At 45.4% G+C, this 22,876-nt stretch overlaps 1 pseudogene; it reads right to left on the bottom strand.

The window, feature by feature from the left end:
• Positions 1 to 571: 571 nt before the first annotated feature.
• On the bottom strand, positions 572 to 19,721 carry LOC119161455 (glutathione peroxidase-like; annotated as a pseudogene).
• Positions 19,722 to 22,876: the final 3,155 nt, after the last annotated feature.

Here is a 22,876-nt window from a genome sequence, read left to right as displayed (position 1 = left end):
AGCCAGCCGACGATGAGTCCGATACGATGATGGCATTAATGGCAGATGGACAGTGGCTTCAGTCGCTTCCTGTAAAGTGCACCTTCAAACAGTGGCGATGAAGCTGTGCGCAAACACGCACCTTGACAAACCTTCAAGGAGGAAGGTTTAAGAGAGCGGCCACACGCGAAATATGAGCTGGAGTAAATCAGCCCTTTTGTTCTGGTTCGGGGAAGACAATGCATAGCACGTAATAATGGTGAAAAACAGACGGTCTTATAGTTACCGATTAAGCGATCTTCTCGGCGCTGTACGTACTTCGGCTATTTGTGCTTTAGAAAAATTAAGTACAACAAGCCAATCGGAGGTTATACCTGCCGCTTTCAGCACAGCAACTTAATTCAGCGTTACACGAGAGATACATTTGTCCCGCCGTGCTCCTTTCTTCTCTGTGTGTGTGCTTGTGCTTCATAGCACACCATCGGCACATTCAGAGTTTACAAGCTCCGTATATCACAATCATTTGTAAAGTCCACGGAAGCTTCAAAAATCAGTTTCAGTTTTGTTGTTCTTCTGTGACCATCCGATTGAATTTTTCCTTCTTAAGCATCGCGACAACCATGGTTAGTATTGTGCCAGCCAAACTGTTTTCTGTGTGGCACGTGCTGAATGTGAGTACGTTTTGCCAAGGTAATCACGAAACGTTGCCAGCGGCGTGGATTGAGAGTGAATACAAAATATGTCTACTCAGGGAATCGGATAATACAAAGTTCGTATACCATCAATTTTTAGGTTAGGTTGAAGGTGAAGCGATAAAGCCGCTTGGAGTTCGAGTGAGATGACTAATTATCAATCGGAGGCAGCCTTCGCCCGTTAATAATGGCTTCGATGTCGCTGGTGATGTCAGCCGGCAGGAAGCCAGGCTCGTACCGGCGGAGTGGAGTTCCGTTTCGGTCGACGAGAATCTTCTCAAAGTTCCAGCGGATGTCACTGTTGTCCTGGGGAGTGTAGAAGAGTTTCTCTCTCGGCCGGAATTTGGACACCGGCGACGGGCAGTGACTCTGCAAAGATAAACGAAAGGCAAACAGTTCAATAATCTTTGTTACTGTAAAAAAAATAGAAATCACAATGATACAATAACATTCAAGGATATCAAAACTATTTAATGCTATAGCTCCCTGGGCTGAGTTAGCGGAAGTGATCATAATACGTAGAACAAAAGAAATGTCATACCTTGAAACCATTCTATATTAACATGTGCTATATTTAGCTTAGCCGCGAGACTCAAGTTTATTGACACGGCTTTTCTGTCACTCATAGTGACACGCAGACACTTAACGCATGCGTCAACTATAGCAACGGAAGCTACAGTCCGAAGTAGTCATTCTAAAGACTACAGCGTGAATTGCCTAATAGTGACATAGTATCTTACCCGCACTATTTGTGTGATTTCTCACCATCCCCGTAACTCACTTTATGTTTAATTTTTCGCGTTACCAACACACTGAAGCGTAAGAAGTGTTTTATGTACACTGCATCCTCTGATTGTTGCGTTGGAATTTTCAAACTATATCAGCTTTGTCTGTGGCGCTAGAATTTAATTTACGCAATACAATTCTGGCGATGAAACGCACTGCGAACGTACTCGGCATCAGACTGTTCCCCAATGCGGTTTTGGACCATTTACAGAGATTTGTCAGTAAAACATACTTTTATAACACGTGGTCAACTGCGGAAGCGAAATAAACTACAACAGATCAGATGGTGTCGGATTAGGTGTCGAGGAATTCCTCTCAAACGCGCCCTCAATATTATCTGAATGACCGATCGAATGAGTGCATGAATCTTATCTTGAAGGGGTGCACAATAAACGCAGTGTATTAGCGCACGACATTGTATTTGTTCTTTTACAGCGAAAGCTGTTGTCAGATCACAAGTCACGCACAGCGCCGTAGTTGTCCGCCGCCACCACCGCCGGCGTCCGTAACCACTATCGCACCAAATAAGAGAGAAATAAACTGAAATAAAAGAAACAGCAAGAACATGTGGTGACATAGTAAGATTTGAACCAGGCCGCACTGAGTGCCAGCCGAGTATACCACTAAGTCACGCTGGTCCTTGGGACACGTTAGCAAACTTGCCTTAGGCTGACTTGATGTCGGGAAAGAAATCGTGGTAATATGAGTAATAAAAAGTTTTAAAACAGCGAAAGAACAACCAGGCGTCACACAAAGCTAATAGCGGGTCGTCCAATGCCCCAACCCATTACAAACGCTTGACACCTATTAACTGTGGCGCATACCCACTTCAGGCATGATTCCTCATCGTCGTCAGCCACTGCATGAAAAGTTGGCGCAAAATTACTTGCAAGTGTTCAGCGGATACCACGCTTCTCAGAAGATTGACGAATGTTAGCATAGTGAATGCCGACCTACTACCTAGATATTATTATTATTATTAAGTCCGTAGTAGGCACCCAGCAACTGTGCTTGCAGTAGTTACACAATGAGTGTCTAGAATAGGCCCTGAAAGGCCGCACTTCTAGCTTTCGCTGTGATTGTGCTGCGCCTTCCACGCATGTCTGGCATTTTTTAAGCAGAATTCACACGAGGGAAAAATACATGGGGGATAAAGGTGGAGCCTAGTGACATAAAAAGGCGAGATAAGTCCCCTTCCCCCCCCCCCCCCCCAAATGTCCCTCCCTCACACGAACGAGGCAAACGGTAGGGGAAATCATTGTGGCGAGAGCCTCCACCATAATATAGAGCGGGAGCACTGAAGAATTCTTTCACCACTCAGCCATAGATATCGGCAAGCTTTGGTCTTGAAGGGAGGGGGGGGGGGATGTTCAAAGTTGCGTTGCGTCTTGACTGGAGGAGGAGGAAGGCGCTGGTGTTTCTTGGGTGAGGAAAGTGCTGGAGTGGTTTGAGGGAAGCGTCTGTTTTGCACCACCTTTGCCGCTTTGCTGTTGTTAGAAACTTTCTTGTTTATATGGCTTTTTTCGTGCGGAATGCAGACACGGCGTTGCTCTTGGTTGGACTCGCCACCACAAGCTTTTCTTTTTTGCGAAAACGAACTCGCCCAAAGCGACAGTCTGGGCAGCGTCATTGACAACGGCTTTTTTTTTTTTCGACTATGAAATTGCCCACAGCCTCTCTGACTCGTCAAGTACTACTATTGAGTTGGTAGAGAGGAATTTAAGTATCTTTTGATATCGGTTGGCTTTCTGTGAACGAAGAAATTATGCTGTCATAGCATTTCTCCCATGAGAACAACCGAGAACGGAAGGGATCTAGCCCATTAATATTTTACAATTATCTGTAAAAGCATTTCAGTACAAGTTCGAAACACAAGGCAATAGAAGACCACTTCTGTCTTCACCATGTGAACTCAGCCTAAGCTTCTGCTGTATCGGGGCAGCCAATAAAGTAAAATGTGAAATATGGCATGTTTATGAAAATTAAAAACAGCTCTCGAATTCTACGGCTGCCTATATTGTTAGCGTCTAATCATCAATAATGAGGCCCGTTAAATAAATTTCGTTATAAAGTAAGACATGTTCATCTGGCTGAACAAGCAGAGCAGTATCAGCAGCAGTAACGACAACAAAAGTGGGTGATGTCACAATTTTTATCAGAATAACTACTTTAAAACAAAACTAAATAGAGATGGTAGCGCTCCGTAATCTACTTGATTATCGTCTCCGACACACCATTCTTTTGGTTTGTTTAACTATAGCTATCGGAAGAGATGTCCCACAAGCGATGATATCCTTCCACGAGAGAACACGAGAAAGCTTGCCATAAAATACTCGGGCCCACCACCACTTGTGTTCTGCTCTCTAAATTTGCAAAAAACAATCACTGGTGTCTACCTAGTCATCATTCAAGAATTACGTTTGTTGAAGACATTTTTGTGCTGGTAATATTGTTGCCCTCACAAGAGGATTTCCCGCTCAACCATATACGTGTGTCCCAATGATTATAGAGCACGTTTTTTTTTAGCCATTTGAAATGGGATACCTGAAAAACATGGCGATGATGGGCAAGCTGGTGAATAATATACAATACAGTGAACAAAATAAATTGGATCATCTTTATATTTGAATTGCACTTAAAGAACAACCTGCCCCCAAAAATAAAAAAAAGATAAAAAAATAGAGAAGGTTTAGACATGACACCAGCGAAGGCGCTAAATCGAAGAGCACCAAATTATAAATGAACTTCTAGCCATCTTTTATTTAACTCCACGCTATTCTGTTTATACAAGCATAATGAATTTAAATAAACATAATAAATTACCTGGACGTTCAGGTTCCAAAACCACAATATCATTATGAGAAACGCTGTAGTGGAGGGCTCCGTAAATTTCGTCCATCCGGTGTTTTTTTAACATGCACTGACATCGCATAGTACACGGGCATCTACCATTTCACCTCCATCAATATGCGACCGCCACGGCCGGGATCCAAATCGTGACCTTCGGGGCACAACCGAGCACTGTAACCACTGTTCCACCGTCGTGGACAATCACGTGTTTCATAAAGGTTGTTTAACAACTTTGAGTACTTGGTACTCTAAAATGGGATAGCATTTAGCCGTCTCAGATACATCATTACAATGTTTCTTCAAAACCGTTAACTGCATGTCACAAAATGGAGCCATAGGGCCGAAGTTTAAGCTATTGCTGAGCGCCCAGACATCTTGAACTGATTGCGGCGTTCATACTTGGAAACGTCAATCAGAAAACAAAAATTACGCATATCTAAGGCACAATCTCAATATGTGAATATGTAGATAAGTAATTACAGAGACGATATCATGACTCACAATGCAGTGAAAATGCACGCCACGCATGGAAAAAGCGGGCGTTTTTCGGAGTGGCGTTGCCTGGAAGAGGTCTGGGTGACGTCATGCAAGGCAAGTACTCTTCGACGCCTGCCGTTGCGCGCCTACATAGCATGCACTCGCTTAGTACGCGGTTTGGTTGTTTGCATTAACTTTTACAGCAAAAGCTGTTATGAGATCACAACTTGGGTCACGCGTGGCGCCGTAGTTGTCTGCCACCGCCGCCGCTGCCGCCGGTGTCCGTGACCACTATCACACGAAATAATAAAAACAAACTTAGTATAAGCACAGAGTGGGGGCTCCAACCCGGGTCCGCTGCGTGCCAGCCCAGTATTCTAGCACTGAGCCACGGTGGTGCTCGGGACTCGTTCGCCAGCTTTCCTTAGGCAGGCTTGATGTCGGGAAAGGAGTTGCGTTAATTTGAGTAATAAAACGTTTTGGAACAGCAACGGAACAACCAGTCGTCACACAATGTGAATCGAGTAACGGGTGGGTCGTCCAATGCTCCAACACACTACAAAAGTTTGTTCATCACCTATTAAGTGTGACACATACGCACTTCAGGTGTAATTCCTCGTCTTCGTCAGCCACTGAATGCAACACAAAATTCGTTACAACTGTTTAGCTGATACCACGCTTCTCCGAAGAATAACGAAAAATAGCATAGTGAATGCCGGCCTAGTATGCATAAATTGTGAATATTTATGGCGTAGTGGGCACCTTGCGTGTGTGCTTCCAGCATTTACCCAAACAGTGTTTAAAAGAGGCTCTAAAAGGGCGCTCTTCATGCTTTCGCTGTGACTGAGCTACGCCGGCCGCGCAGGCCTGGCGTTTTTTTTTTAAATTTTTTTTCCTTAATGCCCTATGCGAGTGCACTTCAGGGTGATTCTTTTGGATCGCCGCCAACACAGCCGGCGTGTGAGCAACAAAGACATGTACGCCTTCCAAGAAAACATCGTGTGGTGGGCTGTGATATTATTTTCCATGAACTGCCCGCGTGTTTCAGTGAGGCGGCATCCGACTGACTGACCTTGAGCAGCTCAAAGAGCGGGTGCTGCGTGTCGCCGTTGACGTCCATCTTCTGGAACAACGGGAAATTCGGCTGGAAGTTGTTGCCTGGCCGCACGTAGCGAATGCCGTTCAGGATCTCCTCTCCCGAACCACCCGGCTCTTGCTGCAGCGAGAGAGAGGAAGGGAGTGATGTGGTTAGGGTTCGTTGCTAACAGAGCAGACTTCATCTCTACACTATGGTGGTTTTGGAACGTTAAACCCCACATATCAATCAATCATCTCTACGCTGCGCTATTCCATAAGAGCAAAGCTAAATATCACGAAAGACATGGAAGAATGAGAGCCACCAGAGGCACTCTCCATGCATATCAGGCGTTGAACAGAAAGTACGCGGTAGCACTTTCACAAAGCTTTGGCCCCATGTCTGTGGTTGTACTCTGGGATGCACATGTATTTAAGTATATTGAGCCGCCATGAAAAGACCAATGGGGACATTAAAGAGTTCCTGAACATGCGAACGCAACATCGCTCATTTTATTATTCTAGCACACATTTAAGAGACGTTTTAACAGATATTAAGATACCGTCTGTGAAGCTGACATGGTTTCTTCATTTGATGGGGTTTAAAATAAAAACGAGCTACAGTGCTGAAAAACTGGCGCTGACGTAACTAAACGTGTATATTAATTCTCGTAGTTGTTCTAAACTACAATGTTCAAGTGTTCTAGTCGGGCAGTAACAAAACCACGTGTATCAGGATGTATTCTTACTCTAGAGTGTCAGATTTGTGGTATCCGTTCACAATGTGAGCTACGGAACACACTGGCTTTCGACCCCTTTGCGCATACAGTTTGTTCTCGTGAACTGCCCAAAAACAGTTACGGGGAACGCCCTCAGCTTTTCACCCTTATTATACGAATACCTCAAAGCGAATCCTTGTCTAGACTTTTGCTAAATCTACCGGAGCACAGTTCTCCTCACACTTATTACACGGACACCTCAAAACAAAATGTCTAGACTTTTTCTAAATGTACCAGACTTCTTTTATTCTATACAGCTATCCCCCTCCTCCTTCCAAAAAGAAGAAGAAAAGGAGGTCGAGCACTTCCCCTTTCCCGATTTTCAACGGACGGGTATACAGTGCTCTCGTATACATTTTTACCCATGAACAGTGAACAAAAGTTGGGCTTCGTATAGCTGGGTTTCAAAGAAAGTTGAATTGTGCTAGAGCAGCCACGCGTACGTAGGAAGTGAAACGTGAACAAGCAGGTGTTTTTTTTTTTGGGGGGGGGGGGACGCACTAGCCACCCACTAAACTCAGCCTGCATGAGTTCACGCCATACAGAAACAAATGGCCTGCTCAACGTCACCATAATCATCAACATGCATAACATCTCTCTGCCCTTAGTTATGTCTCCTGAAAAATGAGGGCCTTTCTCCCATATCTTAAATTTATCTCCATTTCAGTCTGTTCTTTTTGCCCTGCGTATCTTCAAATGCCCTATACCCGTGACAAACGGGCACAGGAAATGACATTTGGTAGTGAAGGCATTCAGGAACTGAATGCCTTCACTACCGAAAGTCATAATTCTTTGGGCGGAGTTGCTACACTTTCAAAACGGATGACATTTGACTCGGATGATGCCGGTCACGCCATCTTTTTGGTAAGTGCTCTTGTCATCCGCCATCTTAACTGCAGCGCTTCCTTTTTCTTGGCACCCGTTCTGTTTTCTCCACCAGGCCGCCCGCTATCAAGTTTACAGATTGCATGACTAGCTCGACACCGCCATAATTTGACGTTATCTCCACAAGAAACGCAGCCACAACATATGTAGGATGGGGGTTTCTAAGTGAATGGTCGAAGAAAGTAAAATGATGAAAAGCACTTGCATACGCAAAAAGCAATCTGTCGGGGCTGTACATTCTGTAACGACCCGGTTAGTTTTTAATATTTTTTTCCTCCTGATATGTTGCGGTAACTGTCACTCTGCTAAATTCGAAGACCCTGGCTAGATTGCCGGTCATGGCACCCACATTTTTGTCGAGGCGAAATGCAGGAGCACGTGATATACTTGGATTAACGTTATGAACTGGAGGTGACCAATATTAAACCGGAATGCGTGAAACGTAATAATACCGTCGTTTTGGCATGCTCTACCTCATAGAAATATATAAAATGGATAGCTTTTTTTGCTCTATTCATTGACTATAGCAGGAAACCTTCGCCTCACCATCCATAATGTCTGGCTCCAGCCATACTTCGAACAAAGTAGATTGCCTCACCATGCAAACCGTTAGAATGTACGACTTAGGTATGCCTCCGTATTCAGAAAGTATTTCTCGCTGCGCAGCATCCAATAGCAAAAACCTCCGCTCTCAGACGCATAGGCAGTCGCCCCGTCGCCTTGGTCTAGTGGATAAGGTACCCGGCTGCAGACCTGCAGGTCGCGGGATCGACTCCCGGCTGCGGTGGTTGCATTTCCGGCAGAGACGAAATTTCTGTAGGCCTGTGTGCTCAGATTTAGGTGCACGTTAAAATCCCAGGTGGTCTAAATTTCCGGGGCCCTCCACTACGGCGTCTCTCATAATCATGTGGTGGTTTTGTGGTGTTAAAGCCCACATATCATCATCAGGGGCATATGCAGAAATTTTGTTTTTCGCAGGGAGCACAGCCTTGGTTTCAGGGGGAGGGGCACCCCCTTGAAATGGCCATTTTTTGCTCTGTATGTCATGGCGAAAAAATTTCCGTATAAGGGGGGGGGGGGGGGAGGGACAGGGGCCCGTTGTGTCTCCCTGCGGCTACGCTACGCGATCACTCGACCGCCGAGTCGCAACGTTTTTCCGACTAAGCATCACCCTCTTTGTTTTTCTTTTTTTTTCTTTGCCCTGGCTGCATGCTGTATGCAGAGTCACGATAAACGGTTCGTGTATCTGCCGCGGCCGCGCGTTTAGCTGTCAAAGCTGCACTGTGTGGATACTATATCTTGTTTTTCACCAAAAAATCTAAGAGCCAGCTTACTCTTTTTACTGATTGTGTCTCGTCGGTGGTGCCACTAGGCAGGCAAATATTTCGAGAGTTCGTGGTAGTTCGTCCTGATCGTTCGGAAAGTCGCGCGATATCGCGCTTCGTCTCGAGTAGTGATAGCGGCGCCTTGGAGGCATGAGAAAGGTTGACGCAGCGTTCATACGATATGCGGCAGAGCAGACTGAACGCCGCGGATTCCGTGTCACCTTGAGAAACTGGGAGGACGCGGCCAGTTCCTGTGTCCACTTTTTTTTTATTCGTCCAACAACATTTGTAAACTTTTTCTGGCCTCAATTCAATACCTTTCGTAATTTTGCTGCTGTATATTTCTTCTTAGCTAGGGCACGCTGCACAGCCGGAGCATTTAAGCCTTGCCTCTATTATGCCGAGTTTATCAGCGCAGGTTCGGAATGATTCTCGCCACCGTCGTCATAAGTGGATATTCAGACACTAGCCCGATCAATATCATGCAGCAAATAGTTGTTGCAAATGTTTAGAATATGCCTGTAGATGATGGAAAACTCTTTGCTGTCGACAGGAATTATGTCACAGATGAGCTGAGCGGCGATACACTTCGTCCCATCCGCCGAACTCCCGAAAAGAATAGAGAGAGAGAGAGAGAGAGAGAGAGATGAGGAAAAGGCAGGGGTTTAACGAGGCCAGTTATCGGTTTGCCAACCGATAGACTACGGGGGAGGTAAAAGGAGAAGAAAGACTGGAAGAATGACGAATGCATAAAACAGGCAAGCCAAAAAATAATAAAGACGTCTTTGATGCATATGGACCTGTCACATTCAAAACGTTCCGTTTCTGGTGCGATGACAGTACAGGTTGACCTTTCGGTGGACCGGTTTCGGTGGACGGCGGGTATGTCTGTCTGCGGATACGATAACCGCTTTTGCGAAAGCAGCTTCGTGAACCTGCATCAGCGACAAGCAAATTTTCATCTCTCTCTCTCTCTCGGTGTGTGTGTGTGTGTGTATGTGTGTGTGTGTGTGTGTGTGTGTGTGTGTGTGTGTGTGTGTGTGTGTGTGTGTGTGTGTGTGTGTGTGTGTGTGTGTGTTGTAAACGAACGCGGAGTCTCAGTCCCGAGACCAATGCCGTTTCGACGTAAAGCTACATTAGCTCAGCGATGCCAGCCACATGCGCTCAGTCTACGAAGGTGGCCGACGAACGTTGCAGGACTCTCATATCATACCGACGTGTTGTGTCGTTGATGGCGGGATAGGAATGAAGCACACGCAAGCATGGTGTCCAGCAACTCGCGCTACTTGTCAAACAACCCTCATTCAACGTCATTTCCTGCGGGAAAAGTTCATTCACACCTTTATATGAGTTTCTAGGTTGTGACAGTGTATTGCATGATATCGGAAGTGTTACGTTACGACTATAGTCTCGAAAATCTCCGCTTATTGCATTTTTTAACGAGCTGCCGAACTACAAAGCGATGTAAAAACGATGTACCCACTTTGATGGCGTGGAGCTCAGAGTGACGTCATCACTCCCTCAGCCAAAAACACTCCTTATATGTGAATGACACTGAAATACATTTCCAGACTTCAGTTACCACTGCTTTTCATGTTAGGGTGCCACTTGCATCTCAGCAAAGACAAGAGCCACCGCGAATGTTCCAGAAGCACATGGCAAGTGCGATAATAGGTGTCGACACAGAGGTAACGAACAGTGTCTCAGTAGACACATGTAACGATTCTTATCCTCTTAGCAGGGTCTCAGAAATCATCACAACCTTTAACGCTCATATATCTCCTCAGCTTTGGTACGAGACCGGGCGACCTCCAATGGGCCACCGAAGTACCGCGGGCGGCCACAGAACAACGTGTCATTAAGCGACACCTCCGGGGATTCCAACCACAGAGCCCAATACACTGTGGCCCTGAATGCTACGCGTGCGTCCTCAAAAGATGTTTAATGTGTCAGCTGCCCTCAAGCTTGCGTGCCTCGTCGCAGAAAATGACGTACGCGAATGTACGTGTCCCTTAACGACGCAGTTCATCCGGCTTCTTCAGGAAGTGAAAAGGCGTGTTAATGACAGTTGAGATTGTGTATCTCTGAGTCACGGCAACGAGAGGCCTGAGTGCCGACAGAGGAAGAGAGTAACTCCGAAAGAATGCTACAAAATTAAAGACTTCGCTATCTGCTTTGAAACTCCAAGCAATCGCTCTGACGCATGATATCGCTGCTGCCGCGCGCGTGATTTCACGCATGGAACACACGAAAACAAATTATCCGGGCGTAACCGCTTCTGAGGGTGTACCCGTTCACAAATCAGAGGCAATTGAGTGCCAGCAAAGGCCTATATGTTACATAACAGAAATATCTCGCACAAACCCGCGTACAGAGCGCAGTAGCTCTTTCGCAGCAGTAGCCCAAACATGACGCGCTGTGGCGTGGCCGAATAGCTCGAGTCGATCGCCGTCGCATTCCCCAGCTACGTATGCTGCCATCTGCCGGCTTCCATCCGGCTGACAGCTAAATTTATGCAGCTCAAGGGCACGGCCCACGCTGCCGCTTCCCTTTACACGGGGAGTGCGTAACCATCGCCTGTAATCAAGACTGCTTATTTTTCTCCTTCATCGCACATTCTCTCATTTAGGCGGACGTCAGTACCACATATGACGCCACCGAAGAGCCTTTTGAGGCCGGACGGGTGACACCCGATTGCCGCACGTTTTCCAGTTCTCACACAGCCACGAGATGCGCGCAGCGTGCTGATCGCAAACACGGAAACCCATTAGCAGCTAAATCCACAACTTGTCACCCTGCTTTCGCCTCGGCAAGCGTTGCTACCCGTTCCGTACACGTTATGTTTGAGCTTGCAAATGGCTCAGCAGCTGCGTCCATTGAAGAAGTCCCAAAAGTTCGCAAGCTTTATAATATTCGTTTCGTGCAGTTATAAGGCGCGCTATGTAGGCCGCATACAAGGGTAGAAACTTACTGCGGACCCACAGGTCGCGATTTGGAATTCCAGCCGTGGGGATTTTCGACAACGGCGAAGATGCTCGAGACCCGTGTAAATTAGGTGCACATGGTTGAAATTTCTGGAGCCTTCTACTACAGCGTCTCTCATAATCGTATCATGGTTTTGGGCTGCTCAACGCTAGCAATAGACCTCTCCCTGTTTGCAAACAGCGTGACGTCACTGCCCCGCCCACTATTCCCTCCCTCGGAACAGGCGCTGGTTGGCAAGAAAATTCCGCCGGCGGGATCCTTCTGCGTGGCAACGCTGCGTGTGTATGCATCCATTCGACCGACATTTCTGTGATTTGCTAAGCTTTTAAAAGGAAGCGTTGCTGCATATGGTGCACAATTGTGTTGGGTTGACATGTGGAAATTTGCGCGTCGCACATGGCACCATACGCATACTACAACTAATATTGTCACTGTGACATGAAGTTTAAGCTTTGAAAAAGAACAGAAAACTAGCCCCAAACACCCTGTTACGCTCAGCCACGAGCGGGGCTGTTTTGCCAACCACCACCTTCATGTGCGCCGGTGACGTCACGCTGTGATGTAGCCCGGTAGAGGTCTATTATTGGTATTAAAGGTAGACGCTTGGGCAAGTTTGTCGAGAGACCACCACTCACACACTGTGCTATAAGCGCCAAACGTATTTATAAGACGTTGCTTGAAGCACCACCTTATAAATGCGTTGGGTGCCGAATATGTTGAACGGTAATGTAGAGTTGTTTAGAAAAATGTAATTGAAGATGAAAAACGGCATTTTCAGGCAAAATTCCTTCCACGCCCGCGTATCTATGATGTGCTTTAGCATTTCTCAACCGTTTAGTTATAGCGAAAGTTCAGTGATACAACTTTTAGCTAATCACCTTAGGGGCTATGGTGTAATTGTAGTATCGAACTCAGTAAATTATTCAAGGCAATGACTTAAACAATGGAAGTACAATTAGACAGCTTCCAAATACATATGTGCCAACTTAAGGAGAAACGTAGTGATGTATTTTATATACAAATAAAATGATCAGATCCATGTCGAATGTCTTTCGTCACAGATTTTGGTAGGACCAACATTTCGATACGGGTTGTACAATGTGAGGATTCTAGTCCAGTAGCCATTTTTTATGTGCTGACAAGCTGTAATGCTGCCAGTGAACAGCACACCAAAACTGATTAAATTGGTTCTTGGGAATTAGGTGTTCGCCAGAGTCTACTATAACTCACACAGACTGATGTGAGTGTCTCCAGTTAGTTAGTTAGTTAGTTAGTTAGTTAGTTAGTTAGTTAGTTAGTTAGTTAGTTCCTTCCTTCCCTTCCCTTCCCTCCCTCCTTCCTTCCTTCCTTCCTTCCTTACTTCCTTCCTCCCCTCTCTCTCTCTCTACGTAGTGTATTACAAATATTTGTGTCCATGGGGTAGATAATACGCACTCCCATTTTCTTGCCATAGAAAATAAATTAAAATCTTTTATGTTCGTTTCGCAAAAGAATCGAAATATTGCCATATTTCTACTGATCACTGAGCTCCATATTTTCATTAAAAGGGCCTTGCGAAACTGAGTATAGTCAGATAAAGCTGCCGATCGGTATATAGTCGTGGTTCCTGAGAACAAGTGCGCTAAACAGTATAGCGCAGCACGTTGAGTGAAATTTACAACTAACTCTCGCGATAAATAGTTCACTCTTCTCTCGACGAATGATGCCATAAATCCAAACCGCGCCATAAACCCAAAATCTGCGGCCTTTGACTGATTTGAGCATCGCGCATAGTTACGACAGCCGCCTCGGGAGGTCTCAACGTGCTAGTGCGTTCGCTCGCAACCACACTGAAAGCAAATAAGTTGCGGCCTCTAAGAACAAACTGACAAAAACGTTCAAGTTCATGACGCATGTGTGACGTAATTTATTTAGCCCTTGCCATCCCTGTCTGCTTAGCATCCGGCAGGCTCGTCAGGAAGAGGGAAAGCGCTTGCAGCGCCACTAATTTCCGTGACTTCGCTCGCAGTTGATGGATAAAAAAAAAAACCTTCGCAGCAGTCAATTTGCGAGGCAATAAACAAACTCCTTTAATAAAGTCATTTGACGGTTACTTGGAAAACTGTTGTGGGGACCCTTTAAATGTCTCGTTTCGTCGTGAATAAATTCAGCGCTAATTTCGAAATATGATGGCTGGACTTCAAACAATACATTGGCGACGTCAGTTTTCACTAGGGAATGGCGCCTCTATCGATGACACGGCGAGGCTCAGATTAAACAGGACAATCATTTCATCTCGCTCGACAAACAACTGGAACTTCGCTGTGTGCTCGCCATCTGTTTATATTCGCCGTTTGTGCGTGTACTTCGCTCGCCAGTTGCAGTTACATAAGCGTGACAGCTCTTTCCACAGCGAAAGCATGAAAGAGCTTATGAAATCGCTGAACGCGGCTTGAGCGAAGATCCCACATCAAGCTGTCCTGTCCGATGCTGCCGCGAAGTCACGACGAGTGATCTACGACCGGCGCGCAGAGTCGCAGAATCACAGCCCGCTGCTGTCGCTGCCCGCTGCCGTCGTCGAGACCCAGGCTTCATATATACGGCAATTATCGTATTAGTTAGTTAGTTAGTTAGAGCCTATGTTGCTAATTACACACGTATACTACCTGGTATTGCAGCAACAATGGATGATGTTCCTATTGTGTTTCTCTCCTTTATTCCTTATTTTTTTTGCTATAGTCATGCTCTGATGAAGTAAAAATAGTTAGGAGAATGGTGGTAGAGTAACACCAATGTGCAAATCGGATTAAACGTCATTGTTAGCGCTGGCGTTGCCATTCAGCGACCCGACTACGCACGTGTCAATCTGTAAGGTACAGCTGTGTAGAGCAGAGTATGTTCAAAAGGCTATTATGACAGTGCGTAGAACAAAGGCAAACGAACAGCAACTAAAGTGACGCAGGCAAACTTGTCGACGTTCCATAAATGGATGTCAAGCAACGTTGCTCAAGAGGGAACTAGTAGTGACAATTGTTTTGTAATGGTTGTGCTCAAAAGCCCTCCATCTTGTCGCCCCATCGAGCAGCGTGGCGGAGAATTTCAAATGATGGTTTCAGTGGGAAGAATTTCGTAATGAGGTCGCACACCTGCTTTCATCTAGCTATTTCTTCCTCTCTCCCTGCAAATTTTCAGCCATTTGTCAAAACTTGATTCATTTTTTTTCACAGCCACACATACATGCGTATATTGAAGAGAACGCCCTTGCAGCCACCAGAAGCGCAGCTATAGTTGGAAGCAGCGTTCAGCTTGGTACGACGCTCCCTGTTCCAGTTTATATTATTCCAGCTGTTGTGTCGTTGCGTATTTAGAGTAACTCACAATATAAATAGCAAAATTTAGAGTGAAATGGGAAAATTAAAGCTAATGAGCAAGGATCTGCCAAACTCGCAAAAATGGTGTTGCAAACAATCATGCTACTAATTGGGGCAACATATAGCCGCATGCATTATACATAGCAGCTGCAAGCAACAGCAAACTGAAAGCGTGAGTTTTATCAGACCGATCCGTAAATCTGAGTGCCTCCATGGCTACGTAAATTCTGTAAAAATTTTGTCTTGGCAAGTTTGGCTGAGCAACGATTTCAAGGAGTCTGAGTCAGAGTGAACCCGGCTGAGAAAAAAGTTTGCCGAGTATCAGAGACACCGGTAGAGTATAATTTCAGTGAATCAGAGGAAGATGCAGCAATTTTGCGGGCCCACGGTCGAAGGTTCATGGGAAGTGCACGCATGATTTCGATATAATGCACCACTCTTCGTCGAGCGGCATCAGCGGCTGGTCACATTCTACGAGTCTGTATGAAAGCGATGACATTTTGTAGCGGAAAAGCGAAAGAACGAGCCGTATAGTTGGAGCTTCGACGAGCTGGTCGGCTAATTATCGCTCATGGTAAACCTACAAAAGGAACGAGGGAACGTGGGAAAGCGCTTCTCTTTAGAGTCGCGATGAGATTAGGAGCAGGCAGTGGCTGTCCGTAGCTGAACACGTGTTATTCTAATTTTACACACAAAGGCATCGCATGCGAAAAGAAGTCTTTAAGTATATACATGAATAATGGGCCTGAACTACGGCATAAATTTAGCTCTGGGACAGGCCAGGTGACATAAGTATTATCACATAGTTCAGTCTGTATATATAACGATCTGATCTATAGCAGTGCATGCTACCAAGGGCGATGAGGTGGCTCTTAAAGATTCAGGTATATGGCGCGGCTGTTAGCGACGGTGAGCCAACATGCCACACCTTGAGTGGTTCTACCTTGCGAAATACGTAGTATATAAGAACCTCATGTTCGAAGTAACAAAAACGAACGAAACATTGCAAGCACACACGGGAAGTTCCCAGGCTGGTCGCCGTAGGTGCTAGTAGCATGATGAAAGTGCAAAAAATTGTGCATGTAAAAAAAGAGACGGCTTAGTTACCCTGAGAACGAATCGATCGAAAATATATTGCAAGCACTGCATACGGGGTGCCTTAGCAATCACAGTCTCCAATGTACCCTATAGCTTTTCATTTTTTTGCGATGTGCTCGGTCGTTTTGGTAGGATTTCAGTAGGGGCCGAGACAAACGGAGTTGCCGCCCAGATCAAAAGGTGTCTTGCGACTTTTCCGCTAGGGGAAGGAAGCGTACGCAGAGGCATCGTGAAAGAGGTAGACTATAGTTCACCTGGAGTCTTTCATGGACAGGTAGGACTAATTGATGGGCCAGATCATATAGCATCATGTGCACTGTAACGCGGTGTGCGTCCGGTCTTTTCAGTCGAACTGTGCGTCTAACTTCGCTGCGTACTGCACGAGGTCTTCATTTATTGATTTTCGAGATTTAAAGGAAAATAATTATTCTAGCTATATACGGAGATATTCGATGAATGCCTCTATAGGCTTTCGACAACCTAAAGTTCAATTATCATTTTTTAGCCCAATAAGATTACACCACATGATCATACAGCGGAGCTGAATATGACCAGTATTCCTGGCTCGTATATCTCCGTTCTGGAAACGGCACTAACTCCATCAGTAGTATTCCACGTCGCTTTATGACGCGTAACTAAGGACAGGCCTTGTGTTAAAATAACAGGTGGAACGCGAATGCATTTCAACGCAAATTTCGAGACGTGTACGAGTCTAAATTGGTACTATAGTGCTAAGTTTTCCAAGTGGATAGGACTTTATCTCTTCAGCATAGGTGTGCGCTGGTTCCCCCTTCGTGGAGGAGGGGGGGGGGCGAAGGTTCATCGCAGCGTTCCAATATCCAGTCATACAAAGTCATTGTATTAGGTAATTTCCTGTTCTGTCAACAATAAACCGAAGTCGTATCGGTTCTGCGGTCTCTAAGTAAAGACCTCGTGCAGTACGCAGCGAAGTTCGAAGAAAGGCTGATTTCGCCCCCCCTCTCTTCTTTGGAGTGTACCAGGCACCCACGCTCGAACGAATGCCTATGATCATCAGGAGTCATAAATTACCCACTGAATAAACCACATAGAAATATTTAGTCAAGCTCTATTACAGTATGCTCGGGCAATATTGTCAAAGCCCGCATCGGTCCTGCAACATCTATCAATTTTGGTCAGGAGGGACTGTTACTTTGTCTCCAATATATTTTTAAATCACCAGTAGCAGTCATCATTCGAATAGTTATATATATATATATATATATATATATACTGTTTGAAATGTAATGGTTTTTGCTCAGTGCTGCAAAATGTCATCACTCAATTATCTCTGACCTTTTAGCATGCATAAACAGAGCCTCGAGGTCTCCACATGATCACTCTTGTGCTTTAGCTATAGATGAACAATGTGGACAGACTGAAGGAAGGTCCCTTCTGACGTTAAGTGCACTTCCAGATGGTATATAACACCAGTAGAAGTTAGCTATTTTACGTACGTTAATATGTTAAGCTTAGCTCACAATAGTTCGAAGTAGGCGGAACATCATTTTACATTGCTACAACAACAGCATTTACATTCATGTGACAGGAGAAAATCAGTTCGCATGGCGGCCGGTTAATAGCGCTTATTGGTGATAGTTACCGGTTGGAGCAAAAAGTGTTTCACCATTATTGCTGTGTTATTTAACAGAAAAATATTTTGTATGGGTACCGGTATGAGCACCGGTATACGTGAAAACATTGAAGGGTTTCTTGGCCGCTCTTGTAGAGTCCCATTTGGTGTTTCTCTGTAAGTGACAGCCACGTTGTTTATTAAAAAATCGGTCATAAGTTGTTTGTTATACTACGATTTGTTGCATTTGGAACGCAGTGCGCCCTAAATGCAACAATTCGCCGTAATTCTGCCTCCCCGCATACTCATGTTGCTGTCTGAGTTTAGGCTTGTTTCATTATTTACGTAAATATAAGCGTAGCAAAACAGATCACACGAACATGTGAAGTCACAGGTTCGAAGATTGCAAAGAAATAGACCAACCACGACACTATCTCTTTGCTTATTGAACGATCGTAGCACCAGATTTTTCACCAGTCATTTTGGTAGAAGACCATCTTGATTGATTTATCTTCTGAAATAATTCCTGTATTTTGCCTCACCATATGGCATACTTCAAGTCCACTAGGCTTAATGTTCATTCGACTTCGTTTAGATCAATATATGGGGCTGAGTCAAACATTAGACATGATTTGAAATTTCTTTTTTTTTAGTCTTCAAATCTGCATTTTGGTTGAGTTTTTCATTTCTTCTTATTCTTCTTTTTCTTTGCTTTTGTCGTCGCCCCACTCATGTGCTTTATTTCCTCTTCGTGTGTGCTCAAACACCCATTTGAAGAAGTAATGCTCTACAAATTGCACGGCTTGAATCTTCAACTACCATTAAATCACTCTCTGTCTCTCTATATTTCTCTGTTAGCCGTGCCAACAGCTGCTTCGAAGTGTGAGCACTTGATGTGCAATAACTGCAGTTCCTGCAAGCGTTAAAAGTTAAAGTGTGAGTTTTAACATCTCGAAGGTGTGCAGGACAGAGCGCATGTTTTTCCAACGTTAGACTACTGTATACAAATTTTTGATAAATACGTAGAATGGAGCTTCGTTTTCCTTTTTTTAGTTGTCAGGGGTGGCTTGACACAAAGTAAGTTCGAGTGAACAAGTTTACCCAGTTGTTATTGCTTCCTTGTGGAAAACAAAAGCAACCAAAGCAAGTAACACAAGAAAGAATATGACAGGACACGCTTGTGTATAGTCTTGTTGTTGACGTCGTTACAATGTATTATTACGCCTTTTAATTTATTTTACTGCTGTTATTATTATTATTTTCGAAGGCACACTTCAATGAATAATCATTGAGCGACTACGCATAAAGCTCCAGATGCCGCACATTCCTCCAGCGACTTGCATCACGGCATAACATAATGTGACTGCAAACGTCTTTCAATAAAGACGCGCTATTGCGTGACAGGACGAGTGAACGCCTCGCGATCATCCCGATCAGCCGCCACTAAACCCGATGAGTATAGCGTTGATACCAGCGCAAGCAGCGCTCTTTTCCCAACCGCCGCACTCACCTTGCCAAACTGGTTGCAAGGGAATCCCAGCACGGTGAAGTCCCTGGCCCTGAACCTCTCTTGTAGTGCATTCAGTTGTGAGTAGGACCAGGTGAGACCTCAGTAGGTGGCCACATTCACCACGAGGAGTACGTGACCCCGGTACTGGTCCAGGGAGACGTTCCTCGTGCCGAGCACGTCGGGTATCTGGAAGCGGTACAGTTCTGGCGACAGCGGCCGACCATCGCAGTCGGCCTTCCGCGGCGCCGCGCCGGCCGCACCGGCGGCGGCGCACATCAACGCCAGCACGAGACGCAACAGCATCTTCCGCCGTCGCTTCGCACGCACCGACAGCCTCGGGATCCGACTGCAGCTTTTATCCGGCACGCCGCTTCCCCTTCCCTCTCCGCCACGTCACGAGAGCGGGAAGTTGGCGGCGAGCGCTGTCTTTGCCAGGGGGTCGTGCTGCGCGATAGCTTGACGCCTCTGTTTAGCTTGTTGACTACGAATAAGTCGCGTCTGGACGCAATGGTTAATATTGTGACTGCTAGACAAAGGCGAAAAAGTGGGATGGCGGGGTACCAAAGATGTGACAGGGCAGAAGCAGAATCAAATTTGAGACGAAGAATGAAGCACGGCAGTATACGAAGGAGAGATATGACAGAGGGGTAGGTCCTGAATAGGAAATATAAAAGAAGCCAGAAATAGAAGACGAATTTTTTGATTTGATTTGTGGGGTTTAACGTCCCAAAACCACGATATGATTATGAGAGACGCCGTAGTGGAGGGCTCCGGAAATTTTGACCACCTGGGGTTCTTTAACGTTCACCCAAATCTGAGCACACGGGCCTACAACATAAGACGAATTTTCAGAAATTTGTGATTTCGGGCTATACTAAGCGGACTCTTAGCGCAGCACAACACATCGAACTTTTTTTTGTTCTTTTGTTTTCCCCGAGCACAATATGAATCCGCGTAGTCACCCCATTCATTGCCTTCTTACACGCCTCCCGCGTGCCTATCATGTACATGCACTCAGCTCGACTTAAGGAGCCCTGCTAAACCCTCCATAAAACGTTAGAAGCACTCAGTCCATCGTGTCACTACTTTAGTTTGAAGGCAAATCCAAAATAACAACATACGCCTTTCGAGCCCCGCAGCAGTCTCGGACTACGTGATTGCCCTTCATTTGTGCAAAAATGACAGGGATGCAGTGATCGAGTCGACAAATATACCAACATTTCAGATCTATGTAATCAAGGCATGCATAAATTTCACAAAGCGGGAACTTGCACATCGCCATTGCTTGAAACTACTTCGAAAAAAAAAAACACTATACGGATCACACAGTGGGTGGAGTCTCTTTAACGCATGTGTTATTGCGTGGCAGAAGCGTAGAATCGCTCCAGTCGTCAAAACACGTGAGTGGCGCAACGAGTGGGCGTTGTGAAGGTCCACCCATTATAAAGCGGTCAGACATATTTAATCATCATCGGCTGCAAAAACACCAACAAAGGAAGCAGCTGCGTAGGTTCGTGGGTTGCCTCATATGAATGCGTAGTGGTCCCTATAGGCTGATTCGCAAAAAGGAGCATGCAACACAGACTTTGTTAATCCGTACTAAAAGGTCGGGGATACATGAGAAATTTAGAACAGTGCCGAGCAATAACCGCTGTAATACATTTCCAGTATTATAAATTTAAAATATTTTGAAGAAAGTGATCCGAGCTGGTGATTTTTTTCTTTGATTCTAATTCTTTCGGATGCTTTAACATAGCTGAAACGCTTCTTCAGAACATGAAAAGCGGAAATGGTATCGTAATTTAATAATACCTTAAGCAAAAAGTAAAGGCACATCATGATACTCTTTGGTCTGATGCCCTTGCGTCATTGAACACTACTAGTCACCATCACTAAGAAGTAAAAAAGGGTGGACAGTAAGCTTGCTTGTTCTTTGCGATATGCCTTCGCAGGAAATTATAGTGATATTGACAGTACTTTGGGAGCCTTAAACCTTCAACTGACTTTTCTTGTTTCTCTCGCGAGGCTTTTTATGTCTCGTTCCGTATTTTCTCTCCATATATTGAGTGTCCACGCTAGCTCTCATAGAGCTGCTTTCAGTCTGGTTTATGATCTGAAATTCAACAAAGCATGTGGGGGTTCAAGTACATGTACTTTGGTTTCTTTCATTATAAAAATACTAAGTCTTCAGGTAAAATAGAATACAAGTTGGTGTGATGGGTGATGTGAACCGCGCATGTTTCTCCTTTCGTTGGCGGGGACTCAGCAAAAAAGCCATTTTCTGTTACGCCACTTCAGTGGACCCGTTCGGGGAAACAAGGGCGCCTATGGGGCGAAAAGGGGTATTCAGGGGAGACAAGCGGTGGCGGAGCAGACAGTGGGAAATAAAGACCTGGTCGAGTAAAGACGCATGGGCGGCCACAGAGATGTTTTCATTGTGTGGTTCGGAAGTAGCTTCTTTGTGCCTGTAAATAATGTAAAATAAATACCGTGTACTTTTGTCAAACTGTGCCTTCCCTGATCAATATCGTGTTCAAGGAATTCAATACATTTTTGGTGCCGAAACCCATGACCGGATCACTCATAGTCATCGAATACATCGACCGTACCCAGTACAGCATCAACAAGAGCCATGGAGATGCCGAAGAAAAACGACAGGTGCTTCGCACTCAAGTGACCCGCATCACCAGCGAGGCCGAAGAAATTCTAGGAAATCAACGGGCCTCCGACATCGATGCGGTGGTTGCGCTCATCGAGGGTTTACTTCTCCTCCAGAAACATCTCAGTGAGGTAAACGCCGCTATCGAACCGCACTTATCAGACGATGATGGGGATGCAGAGTTTGAGCAGGCGCTGGAATATTACAATATTATTGCCAGCTATCTCGGCTCATTGAAAGCAATAAATTGAAGCTTCAGTGAGGTAACACAATAAAGAAATCTCTCTCCAAATCGACCAATCGTAGAAGTCCAGATTCCATCTCAAAAAGCCAGATTTCCCAAATTGTAGTTGATCAAACTCAACGGCAAAAAGAAAAATTGTCAGCCATTCTGGCCCCAGTTTAAAGCAGCCATTCACAAAAACCCCTAACTGTCCGATATCCACCAGTTTTACTACCTTGAGGCCCTTTTGCCAGGAAAAGCTGATGGAGCCATAGCAGGACGGTAAGCAACGACCGAATGTTACGCGGATACCATCAACATTTTGACCCAGTGGTTCGCAAACCCAACGGCGCTGATTCAAGGTCATATGCAACAATTCACAGACCTTAACTCCGTGACATCAGCTCGAAATGTTCACGACCTGCGATGGCTCTACGACGTCCTGCAAGTACACATGCGTTGACTAAAGGCACTTGGCGTTGGGAAGGACAGCTACAACACCATGCTCTACCCGGTGCTGCTGTGGGTGCTTCCACGGGAAATCATCCTCAACTATCATCGGTCTTGGGTGGAGGTGCAGCAGGAGCCGAGTACTTCATTCACGGATGGTAGC

The sequence above is a fragment of the Rhipicephalus microplus genome, chromosome X (assembly GCF_043290135.1).
Source record: "Rhipicephalus microplus isolate Deutch F79 chromosome X, USDA_Rmic, whole genome shotgun sequence".
Classification (NCBI taxonomy): domain Eukaryota; kingdom Metazoa; phylum Arthropoda; class Arachnida; order Ixodida; family Ixodidae; genus Rhipicephalus; species Rhipicephalus microplus.
Note: the sequence above shows the minus strand (reverse complement) of the source record. Positions and strands in the feature narration are given on the sequence as shown.